The sequence below is a fragment of the Vombatus ursinus genome, unplaced genomic scaffold, assembly GCF_900497805.2.
Source record: "Vombatus ursinus unplaced genomic scaffold, bare-nosed wombat genome assembly UNPS02008961.1, whole genome shotgun sequence".
NCBI classification, from domain to species: Eukaryota; Metazoa; Chordata; class Mammalia; order Diprotodontia; family Vombatidae; genus Vombatus; species Vombatus ursinus.
The window spans coordinates 11,596,424-11,619,429 of NW_020948739.1; the positions used below are offsets into that span (position 1 = coordinate 11,596,424).

Consider the following 23,006-nt stretch of genomic DNA (forward strand, 5'->3'; position numbering starts at 1 on the left):
CTATCTATCTATCTATCTATCTATCTATCTATCTATCTATCTATCTACCTACCTATCTACCTACCTACCTACCTACCTCTATCTATTTGTATGTATACTTTCTTCAAAAGTGAGAAAATACTAGGTGGCTCAATGGATAGAGCACCGGCCCTTAAGTCAGGAAGACCTGAGTTCAAATCCGACCTCAGACCAAACACTTGACATTTACTAGCTGTGTGACTCTGGGCAAGTCACTTTACCCCAATTGCCAAAAACAAAAACAAAAAACAAACAAACAAAAAAAACAAGGGAGAAAATAAGCAGAACAATGAACTGAGCATGTAACTAAAAAAGCAACAAATCACAAACTTGGAAGTAAATACAAAAATGAAATTTGGAAAATTAAAGAAGAGATGAACAAAACTGGAAATTTTAAAAAATATACTGAATTGATACAGCTAGGAACTTTTTTGGGAAAGACCACTAAAATAGGAAAACCATCTGCTAATGAAATTTTTAAATAGAGAAGAAAATCAAACTATCATACTCAAAAATGAAAAATGAAAATTCACAAAAGATGAAGAGAGTAAGTGAATATTGACTCAAAAATACTGATTAAAATGTTAACAAGGATCCTATGATAATATATTAATAAAATTATATACTATGACTATACTGGGTTTATAACAGGAATTTAGGGTTGATCCCGTATTAGGAAAACAACATATAAAAAAAGTTAGTCATGCCCCCCCCTAAAAAAAATTACATCATACATTACATCAACAGATTCAGAAAAGGCTTTTGAAAAAGTACTCCTGCCCTTTATGGTAAATATTGAATGAAAATAATAAAAACAAATGGGCCTTTCCTTAAGATCATCAGCATTATCTACCTAAAACCAAGTGCTAGTACTATTTAAAACAGAAATATTAGAAGTCTTGCAAATGAGATCAGAAGTAAAGCAAAGATGTCCACTGTTGTAACTCTTATTTGGTAGAGTTCTACCAATTTGAAAATAAGAAACTGAAAAAATTAACACAGGCAATAAAGGAACCAAATTACAAGAGAAACCTAGATAGTCAACTAAAAAAGTTAACTGCAACAATTCTAACTTCAGGAAAGTAGTAGCATAGAAATAATTTTTTTTAAAAGTCATCAATCTTTCTGTGTGTTACTAAAAACACCCAGCAGGAAGAGATAAAATGAGAAATGTCACTCAAAATATCTATGGAGTACGTATGAATACAACTGTAAAATACTCTTTATAAAAAAAAGTTTAAATAACTGAAGAAATATGAATTGCTCACAGTGGGGTTATGTTAATATAATAAAGTTACAATTTTATATCTACCAAACTCCCAAAAATTTACTTCATAAAATTAGACATAACTCACCTGGAGCCAGATTCACAAGAGAAATAATGAAAAAGGTAAGAAGAAAGTCTAGCACTACTAAATTTCAAATCATAGTACAAACTAACAACAATTAAAACTATTTGGTACCACTGAAAAAAATGCAAAAGGTGATCAATGGAATATATTAAGTAAATAAGACCTAGGATCAAACAAACATAGTAGCATAGGGATCAATATATGCAAAGACATTAGCTACTAAAGTTAAAGATTCACTTGGAAACTGCTAGGAAAACTATAAAGTATTCTGACAGAAATTAGGTTTAAACCAGCGCCTCACACAATATACCACAATAAGTTACAACTCAATATGTGACCTAAATATTAAAAGTTATATCATAAACAATTAAAGGATCAGAGAAGGAGACACCTTTCACTTATTATGGATGAGGAAGAATTCTTAATAAGAGTAGGAAGGGATAGAAAAGATCTTAAGAGGTGAAATGGACAGTTTTGATTACATAAAATAAAGGTCCTAAACACAAAATATATATGGAACTGATTCAAATATAAAAGAACAAGATATTCCCCTATAGATAAATGACCAAAGAAGAACAACAGGCAATTTTCAAAAGAAGAAATGAAGTCTCAACAACTATATGAAAAAAAAATGTTCCATAGTACTAATAAAAGAATTGCAAATTTAAACAACTGATAATCTACCTCACATTCATCACACTGACAAAGACATTTTTAAAAGACAATTACAACTGTTGAAGGGAAAACAGGGATATTAATGCACTATTGATGAAACTCTAAATTTGTCCAACAATTCTAGAAATTCCAAAAAAATTGGAATTATACCCAGAAAGTCACTAAACTATACATATTTTTGACCTAGCAATCCACTACTAAGGCAGATAAAGAGGAACTTTATGTACAAAAATATTTATAATATCATTTTGTCATAAAGAACAAGAAATGTAATAGGTATCTCTCAAAGAGTTATAGTATATAAATTTTATGGAACATTAGAATGTTCAGTTGTTGTTCAGTCATTTTTCAGTAGTGTCTGACTCTTCATGACTCCATTTGGAATTTTCTTGGCAAAGATACTGGAATAATTTGCCATTTCTTTCTACAATACATTTTAAAGACGAGGAAACTGAGGCAAACAAGGTTAAGTGACTTGCCCAGGGTCACAGCTATAGTAAGTATCTGAAGCCAGATTTGAACTCAGGTCTTTCTGATTCCAGGCTTGGCACTCTATCCACTATGCCACCTAATTACCCCTTTGAATGACATAAAAATTACAAAAGGAATGGATTCAGAAAAAACTAATAAAACTTGCTTGAGGTGATGCAGAGTTAAGTGAATAGAAGCAGAACAATTGATATAACTCTGGTAATATAAACAAAAACAACTTTTTAAGACTTAAAAGTGCTGATCAATGCTATAAGACAATTATGTATGATTCCAGAAAACTGAAAATGATGCATGCCTCCCATCTTTTGACAGAGAGAGGCGATAAATCAGAGGTGAGAATGAGACATATATTTTCAGATTAGGGCAATGTTCTTCATTATGAAGTACTTATTTCTTATAAGGGAAGGTATTTTTTTTTTGGAGGGGGAGAAATTTTGTGGGGAGAAGGATACTGAAAGTGATGCAAAATAAGAAAGATAAAAATATAAATTAAATATGAAAAAAAAATACCCAGAAGAGATTAGGAGGAAGTTCAGAAGGTAACAGAGAGAGGGGGTAATGTTGGTACTACTGTGCTAAATTAATTTTTAAACAAAGATGCATACAATAGATTTGCAATTTCAGATACAATCTTTTTTTTATTCTTTATATGTTGAAATACTCAAATTTGCTAAGATCATAATAAAAATAAAACAATTTTTTAAAAGAAAAAAATAAAACAGAATAGATAAAGCAGGGAGGGGAAATACTGAATAATGAGAAGGTATAATCATGGGAGATATATCTCCAGGAATCATAAGTGGGGTAGTATAGTGGAGGAAATTTGGGTAAAAATTAATAGAGACAGAAAGAGAAGTGTTACTGGAGGATACTACTGGCCACCTGGGCAGAAAGAAGAAACAGATTAGGATTTTGGAAACATAAACTTGACAAGAAGCATAATATTCTAGTGCTAAGGATTTACTAGCACTCTTTCTCTGACAAAAACAGCAGCCAGTAACTTCTTGACTTAAAGCCTCATCTTTCAAAAGGTGTAAGAAACAAAGTAAAATTCTATTCAGGATTTATGTGATCCTAACTTACAGAGAAGAACTGGTTTCTGAATGAGAAATGATGGAAATATTGTGGCAGCTGATGAGGATGGGAATAGAGGAGAGGAAAATAGGCAATCTGACATGCATCCTTGATTTTGGAAATAGTTTTCAAAAAGTTGAAATATAAGATCTCAAGTTTCAAAATCATAACACAAAAAAAGGCTAAGTTACTTCAGCCCAAGAATATTGGCAAACTCTCAAAAATGAAATTATGAAGATACAAAAGGAAGCAATTCTAATGAGGAAAAAAAAAGAGTTGTCTAAAGATAATGATATGAAAATACAGTGAATGTGCAAACATTTTTAAATATAGTACGTATATACTAAGAAAATGGAAGCAATTCGCAGGTAACAGGATGAATATAAGAGCATGGTGCAATACTGTAAAAATAGTGTCAGGAGTTCATAAGCTCAGAATGAGCTGAGATTAATGAAGAAAACTAAGGGCAAGAAAAAGACATGGGGAAGGAAGGGCAGGCAAGTGGTAGATCACTTCCTCACTTTCCAAACTTCTCTATTACTGTCAAGGGCACCACCATCGTCCCAGGCACTCACAACCTGTTATCTCTAGCACTCACTCTACATATCCTATCTGCTAACAAATCCTGTTGCTTCTACCTTCAAAACATTTCTTGTATATGTCCCCTACTCTCCATTCATTAGCAGGCCATCTTCCCAGGTATAAGTTTGGGACCAGATACTCTGTAATATGCTCCTAAGCAGATCCTGTTCCTAATGTCCAAAAAACTCTCTATCACCCTATGCCTATCTGGACTAGAAAAATGACTCATTGTGGCTATTTCTTGGCTGTTCCCATTAGGCTTCAGTCTGGTGTGTTTTCTAGATCTTGAAGAAAAGTAATAATTCTGGAAAGGTTGGTTAGAACCAGATTTGGAAGGTCTTTAGATCCTAGAAGTAATAGGGAACTACTGGAGATTCTAATCCAGAGCACTATGACATGTTCAGTCTTTAGGATTTGGGTTAGGGAGTTAGTGTTGCATTTAGGGATATCACTCTGGGAGCTGTGTGGATGGATTGAAGGACCTGGAGTCAAATCAACCTTATTATTTTTTGGAGAGGACTACTAAACTGGTAGATGATGAAAATAATGTAGATATAGTTTGCCTATGATTTTAGAATATCATTTGATAAAAATCTCATACCATTCTCGTGGGAAAGATGAAAAGATTTAGATTATTTGATAAAAATAATTAGATAGAATAGGAACTGACTGGCCAAACACAAAGAACAGTTATTAACGTTTCGATGTCAGACTGGCAGGTAGTGGAGTCTCCTAGGGATATGTGCTTGCTTGACCCTCTTTCATCAACGACCTGGATAGACAGGTGGCACGTTTACCTGTCTGTAGATGATTCAAAGATACAAGGGACAGTTAAAACAGTAGATAAGAGAATAAGGAGATCACAGAGCTGAATCTAAGAAGATGAACCTTAATAAGAATAAATGTAAAGTCTTACACTAGGATAAAAAAAAACTTTCTAAGTACAAAATGGGAAAGATAGTTAGGCAAAAATCTGTCTGATAAAGTTTTTAGTTAATCACAAGTTCAAATCAGTACACAAAGTGAAATGATAGACAAAAATGCTAATGTGACTTCAGTTACATTAAAAGAGGCAAAACTCCCAGGAATAAGGAGAAGCCTTTATACTCTGCTCTGATCAAATCCTATCTGGAGTATTGTTTTCACATCTCGGTACCACACTTTAGAAAGGACATTGATAAACTGGAGAATGTCTAGAGTAGGACAACCAGGATTGTGAAGGGTCTCTAGTTTATGTCACATGACAATTAATTGAAGGGACTGAGGATATTTAACCTGAAGATGACTCTTAGGGTAGGGCACAGTAGCTTCACTGAAATATTCTGAAGGACTGTCATTTGGAAAAAAAGTATTAGACTCATTCTCTATTACGTCCCAGAAAGAAGAACCAGGATGGAAAGTTTCAAAGGGGTATATCTAGGTTTGATGTGAGGAAAACTCTTGATAATAAATTAAGCAACTCAAAAACAGAATAGGTTGCAGGGGGCTGACGGCACCGGTTACTAGGTTGCCCTCTTTAGAGGTTTTTCATGCAGAAACTGACCACTTCTCAGGTATGTTATAGTGGAGATTCCTTTTGGGGTATGAGTTAGACCTGATGGTGACTGAGGTCCCATCAAAGTCTAAAAGTATATGATTCTGTTAGCTTGTACATCCAATACTCTCTCCTGATTACCAGATGTCTCCCTCTCAGTATTTCGGGTGGAAAGAATGGAGCAGAGATCTTTGCATTTGTGTTCTTGTACTGGTTTCAGGTAGTAGCTATCCATCAATTTCCCTAACCCTTTCCTACTTCAGCTTTCTAATCACTTCAATCTAAACTCACGAAAACACTTATACAATGACCCAGGGGTGAGATAAAAGGAGGTAGAAGAGAGTGTTGCACAAACATACATAAATACACATGCATTTATTATGCTACCATCTGTACCTTATTGTACTCAAAATACTTTTAACTTGGACAATTGCCTTCGCTCTTGGCTACTTAGTTGTGCTCTCTGCCTCGCGTGGCTGGTGGCTCTCTGAGCAGCTGTGCAGAAGCTAATAATCTGACATGGAGAACATCTTTACTCCTCTGGAATGCCAGCTTCCCACTGGGAATTTGAAGTATTGCTTACTGATCCTCAATCAACTTTTGGACCAAAGTCATTTTCATCATCTGTGGAGCAAAGTTTTTCTAAAAGCTTGTGCTGATGGAGGTGCTAACCACTTGCATCACGTCACGGAAGGAGAGCAGGACAGCTTCTTACCGAAGTACATCAGTGGAGATTTTGAGTCCAATAGACCTGAAGTCAAAGAGTACTACAAAGTCAAGGGATGTGAACTTGTCTCAACTCCTGATCAAGACTACACCAATTTTACTAAATGCCTTCAAGTGCTCCAGAAGACAGCGGAAAAGGGCCTCCAGGTTGACCTGATTGTGACTTTGGGTGGACTTGCAGGATGCTTTGACCAGATCATGGCTTCTGTGGAGACCCTTTTTCATGCAACTACCATCACTCCAGTACCTGTCATCATCATAAAAGCTGATTTCCTCATCTGTCTGCTTCAGCCAGGAAAGCACAAACTGCATGTAGACACGGGACCTGAAGGTGATTGGTGTGGCCTTATTCCTGTTGGACACCCTTGTAAGCAAGTCACCCCAACAGGTCTAGAATGGAACCTCACCAATGGTGTGCTCATGTTCAGGACCCTAGTCAGCACTTCAAATACCTATGATGGCTCTGGAGTTGTGACTGTGGAAACACATCATCCGCTCATCTGGAGCATGGGTATCAAAGACGAACCCAGAAAATGACTCTTCAAAATCCACCCCTGCCTTACTTAATCTGCTCATGACTGTACAACATCTGGATTAGAATGGTAACATAAGCCATGAAAGGGAAGGGGGGCTAGTTTATTTTTAATAATTGTTTTCATGCAATTTAGGAAATAGCATTTTAAAGGAGAGATTGTAATTTTTTTTTTAAATGAAGGGAAAATTAATGCCTAATGTTATTAAAATCAATTTATTAAACAATTTAGATCAGCCCTTTCTAAAATTCAGATCTGAATATTCACCAAACCCTTTTTATCCTCCCAACAACAATCCTCTCTTTGAAGTTCTTAATAAGTTCCTCAGGAAATTTTCAGGTCTTCCCTATAAGCCTCCATCAAAGGACATTACTGTTGTCTGCTGTCCTTTATTGGACTAAGATGCAGGATCTTGAATTTTGTAATTTACTCTACGCTTCTTGCAAAAACCTATTTATTTTATTCTCAAAATCGCTGATAAGTACACATTACTATCATTACCATCCTCATTACTAGCCATGAAAATGGGGCAAAATTTAATGACCTAAAGTATTAAATCAGAATGGTCAGCTAGGTGCACATAGCGTCAGGCCTAGAGTCAAGAAAACATCTTCCCTGAGTTCAAATCTGGCCTCAAGACACTTATTAGCTGTGTGACCCTGGGCAAGTCACTTAACTCTGTTTACTTCAGTTTCCTCATGTGTAAAATGAGCTGGAGAAAGAAATGGCAAACCACTCCAGTATCTTTGCTAAGGAAACCCCAAATGGGGTCAGAGTCAGCCACAATCAACAACTGAAAATTAAATCAGAATTAATTCTCCAAATCATTGGCAAGAAGACAGAGTATGAGGAAATGGTACCGAAGGGGACCATCCTACTAACTTTGATCATTCCTTGCCCAAATCCAGCTTTTTAACCTATGGATATCCATTGCCCTATTAGGTTTTTTACTCAAAAGATTCAAATCATAGTACCTATTTTGACAGACTCTGTATAGGAAAAATGAATAGGAACCAAAAAGGAGGGGAGAAGTGGGAGAAGGAACATCTTGTCAACCTTCTAACTCTAAGGAACAATTCTGGCCCATCAACAAAAAACTGTCCAATTTCCAAGGAACTAAGTTGAACAGTCTCTTAAGGAATATGCGAACAAATATAGGCCATGATCCTTTTGTCACTGACACCCATTTCAGATGACAAGCCTACTGGATTAGAGAGTTCAAGTTTCTTCTGTAAGGAGACTATACTTATTTCTTTATAATCCACAGCCATCGCCATAGCATTGATACACAAACAACAACTTTAAGCAAAACTGCTCAACTCATTTTGTGGTAGGAATACATAGCCCCTTAATTTTTCTAAGAAAAGGGACCATCAGCTTTCTGCTGAAGGTGCTAGTACTTGGCCTCTTTCAGTTCAGAAGGGACAATGGCAAGAGCAGTGGGTCTGCCTACTAGAGAATCTGAGAAGAGCCTCATGAAAATCAGCATGCATTTTTGCCCTCAAAATCAAAAGATGATTTTCAATGAATGTTTTATGCAATGTGATTTACTGCTGAATGATAAGTCAAATAAAAAAGTGAATATTAAAAAAAATACTTTTAACTCACTAATTCACTGCAAACATTGATTTACAAAGTCATACTTAAGAATGCTACAAACCACTTCAAAGCACATACTATAAGAACGCAGCCTCTAAAGCTGAGATGCAACAAAGTATGGAAGGATTCTATACTGATTGTGCTAATTTTGGCCTAAAAATTAACATCAAGAAAATATAAGTTGTCCACCAGCCAGTACCACAACACCCACATGTGGAACCATTAGTTATAGTGAATGGAGAAATTTTGAATACTATGGTTAAGTTCACTTACCTTGCCAGTATACTTTTCCGGGATGTACACATACACAATGAGTTATTAGGCTGCCTACCAAACTGAAGGTCACAGAGCCATTGGGCTGACTTCATTGTTGTATACCTATGAAACCTGGATAGTCTACCAGCACCATGCCAGGAAACTGAATCACCTCAATTTGTATTCTCTGAAGAATATTCTGAAGATCATCTAGCAGGATAAAGTACCAGACACTGAGGTCCTTTCTCAAACTAAACTGCTAAGCATTCAAACTCTACTATAGATAGCACAAACTCCAAATGTTTGCTCGCCTAAAATACTATTTTACAAAAAACTCACACAAGTCAAACACTCACAAAGTGGTGAGAAGTGATACAAGGACACTCTTAAGGTCGTTCTGAAAAACTTTGGAACTGATTGCATGATGGAAAACGCTGGCACAGGACTGCCCAGCATGACATCTACTTCATGAAAAAAACGGAACTCAAAAGAAATGCAAGATACACAAACTTAGAGGATCTACCCCAAATGTTCACATGGACTATTTATTCCTGACCTGTCGTAGAGCATTCCAAGCTTGCCGTGGTATGATAAGCCACAGTTGAACACATTATAACTTGACTCTAACATAGTGATGTCATTTTGGTCCTCTTTGAGAATAAAGGACAACAGCCATAAGAACCATGATAAATTACTAGCAAAACATTAACAATATATAATTATGAAATGAATTCAACTGACTGCCGTTGGTCAAATATCAGAATAAAGGAACTATGAAAGTTCAAATTAAGTTTGTGTTTGGGAAGAATGGGAAGTATGTGCTATTTTCATACCTAACTCACTTTTTAAATGTTTTATTGATTCCTTTTGTTTCTTAAACCACAGATTTTTCTCAATATCCCTTCTACCTACCCACCTTTGTAAAAAAGAAGTTAATCTAAACTGAGACAAAGACTACATCTGACACAGTTTACAACATTCCACATGTATAGTCATCCACTTTTCCATTGAGAGCAGGGAGGTGTGTTTCATTGTCTGTCCTCTTAATACATTTGAAATAAAAAATACTTAGTTATTAATAACATTTTTAAAATTTATTCTATTTTTAATTTATGGAATAAAACAAGCATTTCCATAACACAGTACAATAAAAAAGATGACTACACATGAAACTACAAATCTATTATGTACAACTTGCTATTCTTTTAAATATGTAATAAAGTTATGTATATTTTTTTTCTTCCCCCCATGCTCTAGATAAGGCTACCTACCATTAGACACAAATAGGTAGATATATGTAAAATTATCCTATATATACTTCTGTTTATCAGTGCTTTCTCTGCATGCAGATAGCATCTTTCTTCATATGCCCTTTATTTTTAATTTGTGTATTTATAATAGTCAAAATGATTTAGTTGCTCAAAGCTGTTCTTAAAACAATATTGCTGTTACTATATACAATGTTCTCTTGGTTCTGTTCACTTTGCTTTTCACCATTTTGTACAAGTCTTTCCATGCCTTTCTTAAATCATTGTGCTCATCATTTTTTATAGCACAGTAGTATTCCATCACAATCATACAACTTGTTCAGTTATTCCCCAACTGACGGGGATACCTGTATTTTCCAATTCTTTGCCACCACAAAGAGGGCTGCTATAAACATCCCATTCATATTCAGTTTTAATTACTATTTGTGAATTTCCGTCATCTTATTTTTACTATTTTCTTTCTCAGACTCTTTTTACCATATCCCTGTTATCTTATCTTCTCCCTATACCCTCCTATTGCTGATTTTATCTACTCATCCAAGAACCCTCTCCTCCCCCCAAACAATGAGTATGTCTGGAAGGGTGTAGAAGTCTTCAATGCTTTTTTTAAAAAGTTTTATTGATCTGTTTACAGATTACTCTCACTCTGAATAAAGTAAAACAGTCAAGTAAAACTAATAATAAGGTGACCTCATCTAAAGTTGCATCGAACATTTCATATCTGTAACATGCCGCTTTCTATAAAAAAAAAATCAACAGAAATCTATTTTCTTTCCTTCCCTGCTATGTAGTTTTGTTTTGCTTCCATTACTATACTGTATACTGTTCTTTGTTCTGTTTTCTTCACTCTGCATTATTTCACATAAATCTTCCTTATTTTTATCTGAATTTTTCACATTCATTGTTTCTCATTCTACAGAGGAGGAAATTGAGGCCGAGTAAGTTAGGTGACTTGCCCAAGGTCACACAAGTAGCAGATACTAAAGATGGATTCAACTGCCAGATTTCAGAACCCATGTTCCCCTCACTATACCACATCAACTTGGCAAAGATAATTAAAGCTAGAAATAGCCTGGGTTGGAGAAGCAATGGGAAAACAGACATACTAATTTAATTTTTAAGAAGCTATGAAACATCCAAGTGTTTTAAAAACAATTTGTAATTATTCCAAAGTTATTAAACAGCTCATACCCTTTGAGCTTCCCATCCTTTACTCGGGAATGTAACCTAAGGGCATAAAAGAGAAAAATCCCATGTATATCAAAATGTTCACATACCACACATCTGGCCATTCCACAATCAATGAGTACTACTTTCATGTTTTTTGCTTCTATAAAAAATGTTGCTATGAGTATTTTTCATCTATGTGGTTAGTTGAGAAATAAAAATTAGCATGTTTTTAATTGACTTTTTCTATAAAAAATTCTTGGCCACATAGAAATTATTCAATAATTATATAACATTAATTACTACATTTTAAAAGGTGAGAGAATATAAAGCAAGGTTAGGTTATTTCATCTTTTGCCTTTTAATTTTTTTTTCATCATATATTCCCAAAATATGTGCAGAAAAAATAGAAGCAAAATTAAAGCTGAAAGTTATTCCTTCTCTTGACCGTCTAGTACTATCTCATTTATCTTCATCAGCAGCCCTATCCTCTTTTTGACTGTCTTCTTTTCTCCAACATAGTTTTATAAAACCCATTTTTGTTTTCTTCTGCTTATCATAACAGCTTTTGCTCCCTTTGAGCTTTATGGCATTCCTGCCACTACTCTATAGGAACATGCCCCACTTTTGTATTCATGCTTTATCTTCTACCCTTGTTTTTGTCTCCTACTTAAGTATTTTAAGATTTAAGTTGGTCAATGTTATTTCACCATTCTTTTTATCTATTATGTTCCTTTTTAAGAAAATACATTGGAAAAAGCACAGGATTTGAAATCACAAAATGTGTAAATCACAGTTTTGTTATTTCTTACCTTTGTGACCCACCTCTCTAGGCCTGAGTTTTATTTTCTGTAAAATGAAGGGGCTGGACTAGTTGATTTCTAAAATCCCTTCCAGTTCTTCATCTACAATTCTATGAATACTCTAGGGCCCTATTCCATTCATTACTAGAGTGTTAAGGCTAAGTAAGAATCATATATCTGACATCAGGAAAGAAGTATATTCAAAGCCTAATTTCATGCAAGGGAAGGTTGCCTAGCCATTCCACATCTTAAATTGTATTATAAAGCAGCAATTATCAAAACTGCTTGGTACTGGTTAAGAAATAGAGTGGTGGATCAGTGGAATAGGTTAAGTATGCAAGACATAGTAGTCAATGACTATAGTAACCTATTATTTGATAAACCCCAAAACCCTAGCTTCTGTGATAAGAACCTACTCTTTGGAAAAAAACTTCTGGGAAAACTGGAAAAGAGTATGGCAGAAACTAGGCATTGATCAAAATCTCACACCATATACCAAAATAAAATCAAAATGGGTTCATGATTTAGATATAAAGGCTGATACTGTAAGCAAACTGGGAGAGCAAGGAATAGTTTATCTATCAGATTTATGGAAAACAGAAGAATTCATGACCAAACAGGAGATAGAGAACATTACAAAAAGCAAAACGGATAACTCTGATTACATTAAACTGAAAAGTTTTTGCACAAACAAAACCAATGCAACTAAGATTAGAAGGAAGGTAGAAAATTGTGAAAGAATTCTTACAACCAGTCTCTCTGATAAAGGCCTCATTTCTAAAATACATAGAGAATTAAGTCAAATTTATAAAAATACAAGTCATCAAAGCCTAATTTCAATACTTACTAACTTTGTAACCATGGACATATGTAATCATAAATATTGCTTAATCTATGACTTAATTTTGTCATATCTCAACTCACAGGGTTACTATGACAATCAAATGTAAATAAAGCACTTTTACAAAATTAAAAAATGCTAAATTTCAGCTATCATTATTATTATTACTAATAAAGTTACATTTATATTCATGAATTAAAGGTCTCCAGGTCACTCCACTTATACTCACATTTTATACACTTGTATGCAGACAGACATCTAAAGCCATAAGTTTTATTCTTAGCTTGGATAGCTCTTGTCAAAAATTGATCCTTTCTTCTCTTCTTCCTGTGTGTTATCAAGGCTTGGAAGATCAATGTGAGCAATTTTTTTACCTCCTTCCTTCTTTTTCAGTTTAAAGCCCTCTTGTCCAGATCAGCAAAACTCCAGGCAAATTCTGTTAATTAGCCTTCCTAGGTTTATTTTAATCCCTGATTTAAAATGCACCATTCCCAGATTTTAAACTGTGGTCTAGAAATCCAAACCCCATTTTGAGAAAGTTGTTTGTTTCCTTTGTCAACCTCTTTTCTGAACACCCTTCTATCACTAATAGTTATGAAGACAACCCTTAAGGTCTCCAATTTTTTTGTTCAGGCTTTAATCTTTTTTTTTGTTTGTTTGTTTTGTTTGTTTTTTTAGGCAATTGGGGTTAAGTGACTTGCCCAGGGTCACACAGCTAGTAAGTGTCAAGTGTTTGGTCTGAGGCCAGATTTGAACTCAGGGCCTCCTGACTTCAGGGCCAGTGCTCTATCCACTGTGCCACCTAGCTGCCCCTCAGGCTTTAATCTTGAACAATTCTTTCTAAGCTCCTTCTGACATCATCAAAGCTGGGTAATGGTCATCATGTTGGCAAGTCTTGGGAGGCTCAAAATCCTCGACAGGTGTCCCAGGAAGAGAATACATCTATTGGTTTGTTTTTTTTTTTAATATTAAAAAACAGCTAACTAGATAAACCTCAGTAAGGACTTAACAAAACAGAGCTACTCATCTCTTCTTCCTCTGACCAGAACTGGATGACTTCTCACCTTAGTGATGCAGAAATATAAAGGAGGATGAATAACTTAACAGACATCTTTTGTTAACTTATGCCTTATCTTATGTTAAGTTATGTTATCTTATGTTAACTTATGGTATCTTCTTTAGGAAGATACCAGCATTTTTAGGAAATTTGTTTAGAGTATATAGAAGATATTTTGGTGCTATTTGGTGATTTGGTATTTGCTCGAAAGTTTTCAAAGTCTTCTTCATCAAATAACACATCTATAGACATGACATGAGGCCAATTTCCCCCCACATTCTCCTTAATAACTAACTTCACAGAATTCCAGCGACAAAAGATAACTAATATGTCCAACATTAAGCATTATAACAAGACTGTAAGTTCTCTGTGATACCAAAATAAACTTTTAAATGAAATTATTCTATCTAATATTTTCTCAACAGAATAATATTTTACTCTTTAGGCTGAACCAGTTAAATAACATTTGCAGGCACGAAGATGAGAAAAGTATTAACAGACATTAGTCCTGCTTCCTTTGGGTGAACCACAAAATTGTCTAATAAAAGAATTATTTTGCACTACTCAGATAAGTCCACGGTTCTATCTTTCACTGAAGGTATAAAAATATGATAAAACTAGTCAGAAAAAAATTATTTATCCATTCATTGGCTTAGGTTCTGTTAACAACATGCAAACAAATATAGCTGGGTGGCACAGTGTATAAAGCACCGAGTCTAGAGTCAGGAAGACCTGAATTAAAATCTAGCTCCAGACACTTACTAGTTTCATCATCCTGGGAAAGCCATTTTAACCTCAGTTTGCCTCAGTTTCCTAGGGTTGTTGTAAGGATCAAAATAAGGTAATAATCATAAAGCATTTTAGTACAGAGCCTGGCACATAGTAAGCACTATATAAATGTTAGCTATTCTTCTTCTTCTTCTTATTATATGCGATAACTTTCAAAGCTCTAGGACAAACATCAGAATTTTAATTTCAGGGAAGATGCAGAATTAATTGAACAATTAACTGGTCACTCTACCTGAGCCCATTGTCAGAATTCTAAAAGTATTCAGGGGACAGACTATTTGAAAAACACTTTTTCTAGTCCATTAGGGGCAGAGCCACGATGGTGGAGTGAAAGCAGTGACATGCTTGAGCTCTCCCCCAAACCCCTCCAAATACCCATAAAAAATAGCTCCAAACAAATTCTAGAGCAGCAGAACCCACAAAAAGACAAAGTGAACCAAATTTCCAGTCCAAGACAACCTGGATGGTTGATTGGAAAGGTCTATTGCACTGGGCTGGGAGAGAAATGCAGTTCAGTATGGGCACACAGGCAAAGGCCAGGCCACAGTGAACCTGGAGCAGGCCTCAGAGGACTGAATCACAGGTAGCTGTGGCGGACTCCAGACCTCTCAACCCACGAATGCCAAAGACAACTTAGAAGGGCAGTGGGAAAAGTCTGTTTCTGCGATGAGGGAGAAGCTAGGTCTCAGACCCAGTTCCTGAGCTCGGCCCTGGGGCAGTGGCTGCCTCCTGAGCTTCTGGCATACTGACTGAGGGGGAATGGGGTGGCTGATCAGAGGGGGATTTCAGGGATCTCTTTGCCAATGCTGAGGCAGGAATTTCTTGCTTTGCCTGTGCTTGGATCTGGGTCACAGTTCTGAGAGGTGGTCCTGGGGCGAGGAGGAACACTGGCGTGGTGGAGGTTGTAGTGGCGGTGGAGAGGAAACCCTCCTCACTGTTCCAAGACAGAAAAGAGTGCTTGTGGTCACTCACAGACCAGAGCACAGGTCAGGAAAGGAGTAAACATTTCACCCTTTATCATACCACCTTGGAAGAACTGAAAATTTACAGGTCTCTAGAAGTATCTCTGAAAACAGCTGTATAAACCCCTGAAGCTTGGGACAGTACATTCTCCATATTGGAAGCAGACCTCTACCTTTTTAAGTAATTGACTGGGATCATGAGCAAACCTCGCAAGAAGTGTCAAACCATAGAATCTTTTTTTCAGTAACAAAGAAGATCAAAACATACAACCAGAAGAAGACAACAAAGTCAAAGCTCCTACATCCAAAGCCTCCAAGAAAAATATGAATCAGTCCCAGGCCTTGAAAGAGCTCAAAAAGGATTTTGAGAAGCAAGTAAGAGAAGTAGAGGAAAAACTGGGAAGAGAAATGAGAGTGATGCAAGAAAATCATGAAAAACAAGTCAACAGCTTGCTAAAGGAGACCCAAAAAATACTGAAGAAAATAACACCTTAAAAAATAGCTAACCCAAACAGCGAAAGAGGTCCAAAAAGCCAATGAGGAGAAGAATGCCCTAAAAAAGAAAAATTGGCCAAATGGAAAAGGAAGTTCAAAAGCTTACTGAAGAAAATACTTCCTTAAAAATTAGAATAGAGTAATTGGAAGCTAGTGACTTTATGAGAAATCAAGACACTGTAAAACAAATTCCAAAGAATGAAAAATTAGAAAACAACGTGAAATATCTCATGGGAAAAACAAGTGACCTGGAAAATAGATCCAAGAGAGAGAATTTAAAAATTATTGGACTATTTGAAAGCCATAATCAAAAAAAGAGCTTAGACATCATCTTTCAAGAAATTATCAAGGAAAACTGTCCTGATATTTTAGAACCAGAGGGCAAAATAGAAATTGAAAGAATACACCAATCTCCTTCTGAAAGAGATCCCCAAAGGAAAACTCCTAGGAATATTGTAGCCAAATTCCAGAGTTCCCAGGTCAAGGAGAAAATATTACAAGCAGCCAGAAAGAAACAATTAAAGTATTGTGGAAACACAATCAGGGTAACACAAGATTTAGCACCTTCTACATTAAGGGACCACAGGGCATGGAATATAATATTCCGGAGGGCACAGGAGACAGGATTACAACCAAGAATCACCTACCCAGCAAAACTGAGTATAATCCCTTCAGGGGAAAAAATGATCATTCAATGAAATAGAAGACTTTCAAGCATTCTTGATGAAAAGACCAGAGCTGAATAGAAAATCTGACTTTCAAATACAAGACTCAACTGGAACCTGAAGAGGTAAACAGGAAAGAGAAATCATAAGAAACTTATTAAGGCTGAACTGTTTACATTCCTGCATGGAAAGATGGTATTTATAACTCATGAGACCTTTGTCAGTATTAGAGTAGTTGGAGGGAAAAAACTGTATGTATGTATAGATATAGATATAGATAGATAGAGGGTACAGGGTGAGTTGAAGATGAAGGGGTCAATCTGGAGAATAAAATTAAGGGGCGAGAGGATTATACTGGGAGAAGGAGAAAGGGAGAGGTAAAACGGGATAAATTATCTCACAAAAAACAGAAAAGAAAAGGCTCTTACAGTGGAGGGGAAACACGGGAAGGTGAGAGGGAATGAGTGAATCTTATTCTCATACAATTTGGCTTAAGGAGGGAATAACATACACACTCAATTGGGTATGGAAATCTGTCTTACCCTACAGGAAAATAGGGGGAGAAGGGGACAAGAGGGCAGGGGAATGATAGAGAGGAGGGCAGATTGGGAAAGGGGGTAATCAGAAGCAAACACTTCTGAGGAGAGACAGGGTCAAAAGAAAGAATAGAATAAATGTGGGGGGGCAGGATAGGGTTAAGGGAAATAGAGTTAGTTTTTCACAACATGACTACTATGGCAGTGTTTTGCATAACTGCACATGTATAACCTACATTGAGTTTCTTGCCTTTTCAATGGGGAGAGAAACGGAGAAAATTTGGAACCCAAAGTTTTAAAAACACATGTTTTAAAAAAAATGTTTTCACATGCAACTGGGAAATAAGAAATATAGGAAATGGGGTACAGAAATCTATCCTGCCATACAGGAAAATAGAAGGGGAAGGGGATAAGGGGGGGGGAGATAGAAGGGAGGGCAGACTAGGGGAAGGGATATTCAGAATGCATGCAATCTTGGGATGGGGGGAGGGGCGAGATGGGGTGAAAATTTGGAACTCAAAATCTTGTGAAAGTAAATGTTGAAAACTAAAAATAAATAAATTTTAAAAAAAAAGAAAAAAAAAAGAAAATCACTTTTTCTAAAGATGTTATACTCTCCAGGTTATACTTCCTGTAAACTACAGTGATGCCCCAGGGGAATGCAATTAGCCTTCTGGAACTCCAAAGCTATTTTATCAAGCTTCTGAGAAGCCAGTTTTCTTTTTTTTTTATAGTCAGTATCCATTACTTGGTGCCACCTACAATCTATCACTAGTTTTCCTCTGCTGTTAAGTCACTCCCTTTTCTCTACTTTTCTCTTTTCTTCTGTATGGTGTTTCTCCACTATTTCTCAACTTTTAAACCAATTAGTTTGGTTTTCAGTCACAGGAGACAAAAAGGGTGTATCTTTCCTTTTGATCAGTGAAGTGACCAATCAGAATGAATGAACGAATGAATGTTTACTAAGCACTTACCATGTGCCAAACACTGCGATATGCACTAGCGATACAAATAGAAAGGACAGTCTCCACTCTCAAGGGCTCCCATTCTACATATCGCATCTGTTTCCAAGTCTGGTCATTTTTACCCTCACAACATGTCTCCTACACATCCCTCCTTTTCCACTCATACAGCAACCCCTGTGGTTCAGGCCCTCATCGCTTCATATTAGACTACAACAAAAGCCTTCTGGTTAGTATCCCTGTCCCATCTCTCTTCCTATTCCAAACCATCCTCCACATAGCTGCCAAAGTGGTTTTCCTAAAATACAAGTCTGACCATGTCATACTAGCCCCTGTCCTTCCCTTACTCCCCACCCCCACAACACATACATACTGAATAAATCTACAGTGGTTCTCTTACTACTTCCAGAATCAAGTATAAAAGTCTCTATTTGGCATTTAAAGCCCTTTACTATCTGGCCCCTTCCCATCTTTCTATAGTTCTTATACTTTACTCTCTTTCACCTACTTTATGATCCAGTGACACTGGCCTCCTTGTTGTTCCTCACAAATGACACTCCACCTCTTATCTCCATGCATTTTCACTGGATGTCCCCTGTTCCTGGAATGCTCTCTTTCCTCACCTCTATTTCTTGTCTTCCTAGGATTCCTTCAAGACATAGTTAAAATCCCATCTTTTATAGGAGGGTCTTTCTTTACCTGTCTCGCCAACCCAAGCATCTTCATTCTGAGATCATCATTCATTTATACTGTATATACCTTATAAGAACAACTTCTTGCATACTGTGTTGCCATTTAGAATGTGAGAACACAAAAGGCAAAGAATGTGTTTTTGCCTTCACTGTACCCCTACCCCTTAGCTCAGTAAGTGCTTCATAAATTCTTACTGACTGACCACAGTAATAATCAAAGAGGTACAAATTCAAACAACCTTAATGTAGATTGAACAGACCTTGAGAGTGCTATTTTAAAAAGTTAAACAGCTGGACATGGTGGCATATGCCTGTAATCCCTGAAACTGAGGACTCTGAGGCTGGTGGATCACTTTAGTTTGAGAGTTCTCTGCTGCAGTCAGTCTCAAGTTGATCAATCAGCCGTCTTCCATTGAGTCTTAAATCAGTATAGAGAGCCTCAGGGAATGGGGACCACCAGGTTGCCTTCGGAGGGGCAAACCAACCCAGGTTGGAAATGGAGCAGGTCAAAGGCATCTTTGTTGATCGGTAGCAGCATTAGGTCCAGGAGTGTCACCGTACTTCCAGCATGGTCAGGATAGGGAGACCCAGTCTCAAAAAAAATAAGAAAGAAGGAAGGAAGGAAGGAAGGAAGGAAGGAAGGAAGGAAGGAAGGAAGGAAGGAAGGAAGAAAGAAAGAAAGAAAGAAAGAAAGAAAGAAAGAAAGAAAGAAAGAAAGAAAGAAAGAAAGAAAGAAAGAAAGAAAGAAAGAAAGAGAAAGAAAGAAAGAAAGAAAGAAAGAAAGAAAGAAAGAAAGAAAGAAAGAAAGAAAGAAAGAAAAGAAAAGAATCCAACAATGGGGAGAATGGTTAAAAAAATAGTAAATTAATATAATAGAACATTATAACACAATTAAGATGGATATGTCTGAATGGACATATAGAAATACCTTTGTAAAATAATGTCCAGCAAAAAAATCAGAAACACAAGAACAAAGTACATACCAATTAAGACCATATAAAAGGAAAATGGATAAGTATGAATAGACAAGAAATGAAGACAAAGAAAATGATGGGAAAATTATGACAGTTTATTGTATGAATTTGATTTATGTGAATGTAAACAGTTATAAAGCATGCACATTTGATTCTACTGAATTTCAATACTATTTATTTTCATAAAAAACTTTAATAGCAAAAATAATAGGCCAGTTCCCATTTGGTAAGACAGTCCCTTGCAAGTATTTTAATTCTGATAGATTGGTGTCACTAAGTTATTTTGTTTTGAGTTGTGTCCAACTATTTGTAATGGCATTTAGGGTTTTCCTGGCAAAGATAATGGAGTGATTTGCCATTTCCTTCACCAACTAGGTTATTAGTAGATCACTGGAAGTCATTCATTCAAACGTATAGCACCCCATTAATTTATGTGCACTTCTTTCAAGAATTAACCTTAACCTTAAAGCTACCTTTTAGTTTTTTTGTACCCCTAATACTTAGCACAATGTCTGACATACAGTACATAAATAATAAATATTTAGTGACTATACAAATGCTAGTTACCATTACTATCATTATTATCATCATCATTACAAAGAAATATTAAGGCTTAGAACTTTAACTTAGTTTTAGCCACATTTCTCTCATCTTGAGGGAAAGACAAAAGGTAGAATATGCCAGAAAGGTCAAATCATTGCCATCCTCATACTCTGATGGAGAAAGCGCAAGTATCCTATGTAAACAGGTTACTGGGCTCGCTTCCAGTCCATCCCACTGATTAAAGGAACAATCTCTAGAGACTGCCCTGACAACTGTCTACAGGTTCTGTAGAACTATCCTCTTCTCAGCAGCCACAGCTCCTTCAGACCCAGAAATGAAAAGTTCTTTCCAAAGTCCTAAGCATTGTCAAAGGATTCAGTGTCATAAGTAGATGTTGGGATTTTTTCCCAATAAAAAGAGCCCTAAAAGATGCTTTAACACCTGCCTTACTGCAGAACCCTAAGGACTTTTAAGCCTTTCCATCTGCCCTGTAACTCAGCTTCCTATATTTTGTATCCCCTTATTAGTATGTGAACTCCTTGAAAGCAATTACCAGCTTGCTTTTAACATCTGTATCTCTAGCATTTAGCACAGAGGTTGGCAGATAGTAAATGATTAATACATCCTTTTTCATTCATTCATTCATCCATTCACTCTATGAGGAGAAAGAGTGCATACAAGGCAAAGAGATGATATAGCAAAGAAACATAAGAAAAATAGATGACATTAAATTACTGATTTGGAATTACTGGATATGGTGGCACATTCTTAGTTCCTCCTACTAGGGAAACTAAGAGTGGCATATCTCTTGAGCTTAGGAGATCTGAGTTGCAGTGGGCCAAGCTGATCAGTTGTTTTCACTGATTTTGACACTAATACAGTGACTTGCCTAAGGAAGGGTGAAGTAGCCCATGTCAGAAATGCAACAGGTCAAAGCTCCTGTACCACAAAAGGACCAAGATGTAAATAACCTATGAATTAGCAGCCTTGGTGAAACACGGAAAATTAGTTTTTTAAAAATTGTAATGAAATTCTAGTAAATTGCAACTAAAGGACAATGAAATCTTAAAGTAATTTTAATTATCTTAATTAAAAATTAAGATTCTTTGCTGAGAAATGGAAATTGCTGGGCCAATTTCCTACCCCTCAGAAATGAGAATTCCTAATCCAACCTCCTACCCACTGCGTAATTCCCCTCTGCCAAATCCCCAATAGATGTCATGTATCTTGTACTTGAACACTTTCAGGAATAAGGAAGTCATTACCTAATCAAGCTTTTGGCCAGGTCCAAATTCTTAGAAAGCTCTTCCTTTACACTCAACTGAAACCTGTGTTGTTATAACTAGTTCTACCTTTGGGGCTCTGACAAAAAAAAAATCTAATTCTTCCACATGACAACTTCATGTGGACATGACAACTTTAGATAACATTTAAAAAAGATAATCATGTTCCTCTCTTCTCCAACTTAGATATCCCAAGCTCCTTCAATCAATCTTCAAATTCCTTAACTATCATGATCGCTGTCTAGTTTGTCAAAGTGTTGTGCCCTACACAGAGAATTTCAGATAAAGTCTGAACAGGGAAGAGGCCAGTCACTTGTTCTGGACATTACATTTCTACTGATGAGGCCTAAGATCCTATTAGCTTTTTCTGACAACTATGTCACATTGTTGACTCATAAAGTAGTTCTCAGATGATTAACTGCTGTCAGTTTTCTTCTATACTGTGGCTGTGAAGTTGATATATTTTTTTAATGTCAAGTACAAGACTTTACACTTATCTATAAATCTCATCTTGTTAGATGCGCAACTTTGCAGAGTGATGCCATTTTTTTAAAATTAATTACTTTATTTTTAGTTTTCAACATTCACTTCAATGTTTTGAGTTTTAAATTTTCTCCCCCTCTGTTCCCAAGACACCGTGCAATGTGATATAGGCTCTACATATACATTCCTATTAAACATATTTTCACATTAGTCATGTTGTAAAGAAGTAGAACCAATAGGAGGAACCACAAGAAAGACAAAACAAAACAGAAGAAAAAAAAAAAGAACAAATAGTGTGCTTTGATCTGCATTCAGACTCCATAGTTCTTTCTCTGAATGTAGATAGTATTTTCCATCATGAGTCTTTTGGAGTTGTTTTAGATCCTTGCACTGCTAAGAAGAGGTAAGGCCATCAAAATTACTCATCACACAATGTGGCTGTTACTGTATATAGCGTTCTACTGGTTCTACTCACTTCACTCGGTATCAGTCCATACAAGTCTTTCCAGGTTTTTCTGAAGTCCACCTGTTCATCATTTCTTATAGAACAACAGAATTCAATTACATTCACATACCATGGCTTGTTCAGCCATTCCTCAATTGATGGGTATCTTCTCAATTTCCAATTCTTTATCACCACAGAAAG

The 23,006-nt window shown here is 36.1% G+C and overlaps 1 protein-coding gene and 1 pseudogene across 3 annotated transcripts in view; one reads left to right on the plus strand and one right to left on the minus strand.

Moving 5' to 3' along the window:
- LRP12 (LDL receptor related protein 12) overlaps positions 1 to 23,006 on the minus strand; it is a 128,760-nt gene that overhangs the window by 64,803 nt on the left and 40,951 nt on the right. The gene's annotated exons all lie outside the window — the stretch shown is intronic.
- Positions 6,247 to 6,990, plus strand: LOC114034363 (annotated as a pseudogene).